Source organism: Pinus tabuliformis, chromosome 7, assembly GCF_031772625.1.
Source record: "Pinus tabuliformis cultivar Carrire ecotype Pingquan chromosome 7, CPIR1, whole genome shotgun sequence".
Taxonomy (NCBI): Eukaryota; Viridiplantae; Streptophyta; class Pinopsida; order Pinales; family Pinaceae; genus Pinus; species Pinus tabuliformis.
In genome coordinates this window covers 1,445,811,537-1,445,819,110 of record NC_142293.1, presented here as the reverse complement: position 1 = coordinate 1,445,819,110, position 7,574 = coordinate 1,445,811,537, and positions in this window count along the sequence as shown.

The following is a 7,574-nucleotide window of genomic DNA, read 5'->3' as shown; positions in this document are numbered from 1 at the left end:
TTAGAAGCCCATGAAATGGCTCTTGAACCCATGTGAAAAACATAACCGGATGTGCTTCTCCGATCATCTACACTTCTAGCCCAATCACTATCAGTGTATCCAATTAAATCTGAACATTCTGAGATAGTATATAAAATGCCAAACCTTTTAGTACCTTTAACATACCTCAGAATTCTTTTTGCTGCCTGCCAATGTGCTTCTTTTGGCCTCTCCATGAATCTGGAAATTAAACTAACAACAAACATTATATCTGGCCTAGTTGCAGTCAAATACATGAGGCTGCCAACTATGCTCTTGTACAAGCTAGGATCAAAATCCTTGCTGCTGTCCTCTTTGCTGAGTTTTAATCCCATCACTGTGGGAGTGATTGCTGCCTTGCTGTCCTGCATGTTAAATCTGCCCAACACTTCATTTACATATTTTTCTCGTGAGATAAAAATCCCATTTTCATTTTGATCTACTTCTATTCCTAAGAAGTATCTCAACAAACCCATGTCAGTCATCTCAAATTCTTCTTTCATGACTGATTTGAAATTTTCAATGAGGTAGTCATCATTACCTATAAGAATAACATCATCAACATACAACACAACAATTAGTAATTTATCATCCTTCTCTTTGATGTAGAGGGTGGGTTCTCCCTCACACTTCTCAAATCCATTTTCCAGTAGATAGGAATCTATCCTACTGTACCATGCTCTTGGTGTTTGCTTCAGCCCATAAAGAGCTTTCTTCAATCTGCATACTTTGTGTTCTTGCCCTTTATTCTCATAGCCTAGAGGTTGCTCAATATAAACCTCTTCCATTAACACTCCATTTAGGAATGCTGACTTCACGTCCATTTGGTAGACTTTCCACTTGTTTTGTGCTGCTATAGACAACATTGCTCTCACGGTTTCCATTCTAGCAACCGGTGCGAAAGTTTCCTCATAGTCTCTCCCATACTGCTGCTTGTATCCCTTGACAACAAGTCTTGCCTTGTGCCTTTCTATCTTGCCTTCAGCATTACACTTGGTCTTGTAGACCCATTTAACTCCAATGACCTCTTTACCTTTTGGTAGTTCAACCAAATTCCATGTCTTATTTCTTTCTATGGCATTGATCTCCTCATCCATAGTTTCTATCCATTTCCTATACTTAATTGCATCTTCAAAATGAATAGGGTCATCAACATGACAATACAAAGCAAACAAGGAATTCATTCCTTCATCATAAATGTCACTTAAATTTCTGAATTTCTTACCTCTTTCATTTGGTGTGCAAGTGCTTGAAGAAGCACTTGAATTTCCTCCTTGTGGTGTGTTTGGAGAAGCACTTTCATTTCTCCTCAAGCGTGTCTCTTGTTGTCTTTGTGTTGGCGCTACTGTTTGGGGATGTATTTCAGCCATCTCCTCATCATCTTCATCATGAGACAAACAGTTTTTAACATTCACTGTTTTCTCTATGCTTCCATCCCAAGCTTCCTCCTCAATGAATTGAACATCTCTACTCACAAAAAACTTCTTGGTAGATGGGATATACAACCTGTAAGCTTTGGATTCCTCACTGTATCCAATGAAAATACATTTCTCCCCTTTGCTGTCCAACTTCCTCCTTAGATGATCTGGAATGTGTGCATAAACCACACATCCATAAACTTTCATGTGGGTGACTCCTTGCTTTTTCCCACTCCATGCTTCTTCTGGCACTTTGTTCATCACAGCTTTTGTAGGACACCTATTAAAAATATATACTGCACAGTGTACAGCTTCAGCCCAATAATCATTTGGCAAATGCTTTGCCTTTAGCATACTCCTCGCCATATCCATGATTGTCCTATTTTTCCTTTCAGCAACTCCATTTTGTTGCGGGGTGTACCTAGCTGTAAACTGCTTATGGATTCCATTTTCTCTACAAAACCGTAGGGATTCCTTGGAGATATACTCACCTCCTCTATCAGTTCTCAAAACTTTGATATGCAGCCCGCTTTGGTTTTCCACAAGTGCTTTGAAATTTCGAAATTTTTCAAACACTTCACTTTTGTTCTTTAGGAAATAAACCCAAGTCTTTCTGGTGAAATCATCAATGAATGTTAAAAAATATTGGCTGCCTGCTAATGATGGAGTTTGCATTGGTCCACATAAATCTGAGTGGACAATTTCTAAGGGTGCTTTTGCCCTTATGCTTTTCCCAGATGGAAAACTCTCTGTGTGTTATTTCCCCAAAATACAACCTTCACAAAGGCTGTCCGGCTTGTCTATCAATGGTAATCTTCTTATCATTCCTTTTCTACTCAACAAATTAAGACCTCAAAAGTTGAGATGTCCAAATCTCAAATGCCACAACCAATTTTCATCCTTTGGTATGCTTTGGAAAGCCTCTTGGGTAACTGCTGCAATTACTTCTTTGTTTTTCAAATCTGCCCTTATTCTGAGAGGGAACATCCTGTTCCTCGTCATCTTCACTTCAGCAATACATCATTTGTTCGGTGCTCTATCCATGATGGTGCATACATCATTCACAAATAATACATTGTAACCCTTTTGAACAAGCTGTCCAATACTTAAGAGGTTACACTTCATTCTAGGAACATAATAGACATCTGCTATAGTTTTCCTTTCACCTTTATTTGTAAATATTTTTACTTCTCTTTTACCCATAACAGAAATTTTGCTATCAGTCCCAAGTGTGACTTGTGACTTCACACTTTGATCTAAAGCAGAAAACAAAGCTATGTTTCCTGTCATATGGTTACTACAACCAGAATCTAGAAACCATATATCATCACTATTTGTTTCAGCCATATTACAAGCTAACAACACATTATCTTGGCTGATATTTTCTCTAGTGATATTTGCACTTGATCTATTACTCATATCATGCTGCTTCTTCCTACATTCATTGGCATAATGCCCATATTTTTTACAATAATAACATTGGACATTGGATTTGTCATACCTTTGTCCTTGAGCATGATGTTGTCCACTTTGTTGGCTGCTGCCTTGGCCTTGGTTCTAATTTGAATTGTTGCCTCTTCCTTGAGTGTTTGCTGGACTGTTCCTTCCACCTCTGTTTTCGCTTCTGCCCCTTCCTCTCTTTTTTCCTCTGCCTTGACCTCTTCCTCTTCCAAAGGACATCTGGGTCTTAAAGGCTTGCTCTAGAGATGAGTTTTCATTTCTACTCAACCTATGCTCATGTGTTATCAGTGATGCATGAAATTCATCAACTAAAAAGTTTGAGAGATCCTTTGACTCTTCTATGGTGGTGACAATCACATCAAACTTTGAGGGTAGGACCCTCAATATTTTCTCCACAATCCTCCTTTCTTCAAGAACTTCTCCATGAGTCCTTATTTGTGTGACCAAACCAATTACATGTGTGAAGAATGAGTCAATATTGTCCGACTCCTTCATGCACAGGTTCTCAAAATATTTTCTCAGCAATTGTAGTTTTGTTGTCTTCACTTTCTCCATGCCTTGATAGGTTGTCTTGAGAGTTTGCCATGCTTTTTTGGATGTCTTAGCTGCTGCTATCCTTGGAAACACACTCTGGTCCACTTCTTGATACAAAAATACAAGGGCTTTTGAATCCTTCTTCCTATTGCTCTTCAACAAATCTTTCCCTACCTGAGTTAACCTATTAAACTCATTTTCATCTGTTGGTTCTTCAAAACCATCATCAACTAATTCCCATAAATCTTGAGAGGCAAACAAGGCTCTCATGGTTATTGCCCAATAGTCATAGTTTTTCCCATTAAACTGTGGGAGCTGAGTATTAAAAATACCCACACTAGTGCTGGTGCTGGCCATTCCTTGCATTCTCAGCTATGCTTCAAATATTTTACTGTGTATTTAAAAACACTGACTATTTATTCAACAGTAACACACAAAAAAACTAATCTGAGAAATACCTGGATCCTTTTGCCTGAGACTTCACTCTACTGGAGAAGTTGTTGCAGGAAAAAACTCCTTCATTCAGCTTCTTTGACACCTTCAAAGAGCGTGGATCTGCTCTGATACCACTGTTGGGAATTTTTCTGGTAAAATTCCAAAAACAAATTAACTGAACACAGAGACAATGCTCTGTTTCTCTCCAGGATCTTAGCACAGGGAAGCTATAACTGATTTCTGAGAACAAAGTATTACATACACCCACAAAAGCTTTGTATTCATTAAAATATAATGCCTGATACAAAATTCATCCTCTTTCTCTCAGAGGGATTCACCAAAAACATTTCAACAAAATTACTTTGTCTCCTTAAAAAAAAATTACACAGCTGTGTGTAAAATTTTGTTTACATTTACTGCTGTAAAATAAAAAGGATTCTTACATATGGTGCTGCACTTTTACATTCATATTCAAAATAAAAAAAAAATTACATTCAGGCTCTGCCGAGCATTTCCTTTCTCCTTACTCACACGCTGCTTCTGCTACTTCATTTCATTCCCAAACAAGACATCAAAACATCCACGGTGCTCTGTTCTGGTTTCTACCTTCGTCTTCAGTTTTTCACTGCTGTGCGTTCCACCGTTTCATTACAGAATGGTCAACACCACAAAAAAATATAACACATACAATGCATATGCAATACATAAAAAAACATAACACGTAAATACGTTTTACTATGCCCATACCTCCGTAAGGAATAAAAAACATTAAAATTAAAAACCTTTTACCAATACTCTACGAACACATTTAATTTCATTTATATTTTACCGGCGGTCAACCAAAATTTTTATGCAATGTCATGTTGCAGGCTTGTATGCAGCTTTGGATGCAATCAACGATGGACAGTCTTCACACTAATCCAACGATCATCGCTCGCCCAAACAGAATGAATGTTATGTCCCGGTAGAAAGATGGTTTTGTAAAAAGTACAGTGGACGCACGTCAAAAAATGATTGCATCGAGTGAGATTTACGGAATACCACTTTCACAGCAAAAGTGGTCCGATGAGCTTGGTGGTTTTCTGGAGTAGTTTCACGGTTGTTATTTTAATGCTATTGCATGGCAGTTGAAAGTATAATTTCAACAGGCCTTTCTGAAAAGGACAGCGATACCTTGTTTTAGAAACTGAATACTAATAAAATGAACAACTATCCCAAGGAGGGACACATCTGCAAACAAAACAGGTATCGTTGTCCCTCCAGGGACACACAAGCACAACCGATTGTAGGATATCTACAAAAGTAGTTGTTGGAGCAAAATGTGGAGTGACGCTCCTACATTAAACTCTCTCAAAATATATCATTTCATGGATACGGTCCATGAGATCTGCAAGAGCGTTGCCATGCTTCAAGATATTTGTTTCATCCATCCAAACTACATTTTCAGTTGACATACATTTCCACTTTTAACCAAATACTCATAATAGTTTTGATTCCTCGTTGTTTTGATGAGTTTTTGGTCAAGAATAATTTCAATCTGTAACTTCTAAGATGAAGGTACATCTGTCTTGTACTGAATTTGCTCTTCATCATTTTGTGTCTTCTTCTTTTCTTTTTTTCTTTTTTTCTTTTTTTTCAGGTTCTTGATAAAGGTACAATTATGCAACATTAAATGTGACTATAACTAAAAGACTTTATAATGGAGTTTTTTTGTGGAATTTCTTATAAAAACAGCCAAAAAGATGTAGTATACACTTATGCAATATTAAATATCACTACAACAAAAAGACTTTATAATGGAGCTTTTTGTGGAATCCTTTCTAAAAATAGCCTAAAAAATTGTTTGTAGTAGATGAGGGTGGAAAGATGTTTAAGAATATGTTTTTTTAACAATGCGTTCATAATATATAAACAAACACGTGCATTACTATACATATAAACATTGGTGCCTAATAGAACATGGTGCATCATGGCTGATTTATTTAAAAATAAATAAAAAATAGAGCACTAAATAAAAAAAACGTAATATACAAACCTACTTGGACTTTACTACACATATAAGCATTGGTGCCTAATAGAACATGGTTCATCACTACCGATTTATTTAACAATAAATAAAAAATAGTACACTAAATAAAAAAAATATATTGTTTCCTATACTAATCGATAACACCAGAAAAATGGTTAAATTTCCAAAAAATATAGGTAGTAAAATTCATTTTGCCTAGTTCGGTGCTATCCTGTGGCAATGCCTCGTACTAAACCAATATGATAACACCTCAGTGCGTACACTATTAATAGCACCTGAACAAGGTTAAATTTAAAACATTTTGGTCCTAAAGTTCTTTTCACTATATTGGTGCTATATCCCAGTGCGTACACTATTAATAGCACGAGAACATGGTTAAATTTAAAACAGTTTGGTCCTAAAGTTATTTTCACCATATTGGTGTTATATCCATTAGAAGCACTAATGTTGTTCTTGTATTTGAATGCCCCACTGCATACTTAAAAAGAGCAGTACTTTTGGATTTTTAATTTAAAAAAATGTGATGTTATAGTCCCAATAAGCACTAGTTTTGTTCATGTATCAAAATGCTTCAGTGTGTCATATAAATAACACCATAAGGGGGGTTTTAATTTTAAAATAATGTGGTGCTATATTTGTAAGAAGCACGAGTGTGGTTCATGTATTGAAACACCACGATGCATCTTAGCAGGAGCACCGCTATAGGGTTTTTAATTTAAAAACAAAAGTGTTTCTCTTGGAAATAGTGTGCACTAGTGATGTTGTTATAACACATCGAAACAGGGTCAAATAAAAAAAAAGTACCAACCATCAATTCCACTTTTACCATTTGCAGTGATGTAGAGCGATTCATGTATTGAAACACCACAATGCATCTTAACAAGAGCACTGCTATAGGGTTCTTAATTTAAAAATAAAAGTGTTTCTCTTGGAGATAGGGTGCACCGGTGATGTTGTTATAACACATCGAAACAGGTTTAAATAAATAAAAAATGCACTAGCTATAAATTCTGTTTTTACCATTTGCAGTGATGTAGAGATCTAAAGCACCGGTGTCGCTCTTTCCTCACAAAAGTGCCCTAACCTTGGTGCTTCTCTTGCTCACAATCCTTCTGTAATGTGCTTAGTGCGTGGCCTTCCAATTTTCTCAAAGGGTGGTGAAATTTGTTATTCTCATTTACGTGTTAGTTATGCCTCCTTGACAACCAAATGTCCCAGTACTGCCTATGTTTCTCTCTAATTTAATTTTTTAGTGGATTAGAATTGCAAAATAGCTCCAAAAATCTATTGTTTTAAAAAAAGAAAAAGAAAAAATCTTGCGCGGTGTGTTCAACAGGTTCAGCTCGCACCGATGGCACTATACCCTGTAAATTTACAGGGTGTACCACAGTTCGGTGTGTGAACCTAACACACTGCAGTGTTCATGATGCATATTTTAAATTAAAACACACTGGGAAAAGCTATAAATTGTACATCAGTGCATACATTTTTGAGTTATGTCCGTTGTGTTTATATTTACGAAATGCAAAGAAAAATAATATTAAAAAAATAGCTCAGTGTGTCTTATAACTTTAACATTCTGTACCAGTGCAAAAAAATTATATGTATGCATTGATGCGTAAGGTTCTTGACTGATCCATGTGTATATTGGTGGCCACCCACCTATTCCACTTGGACCT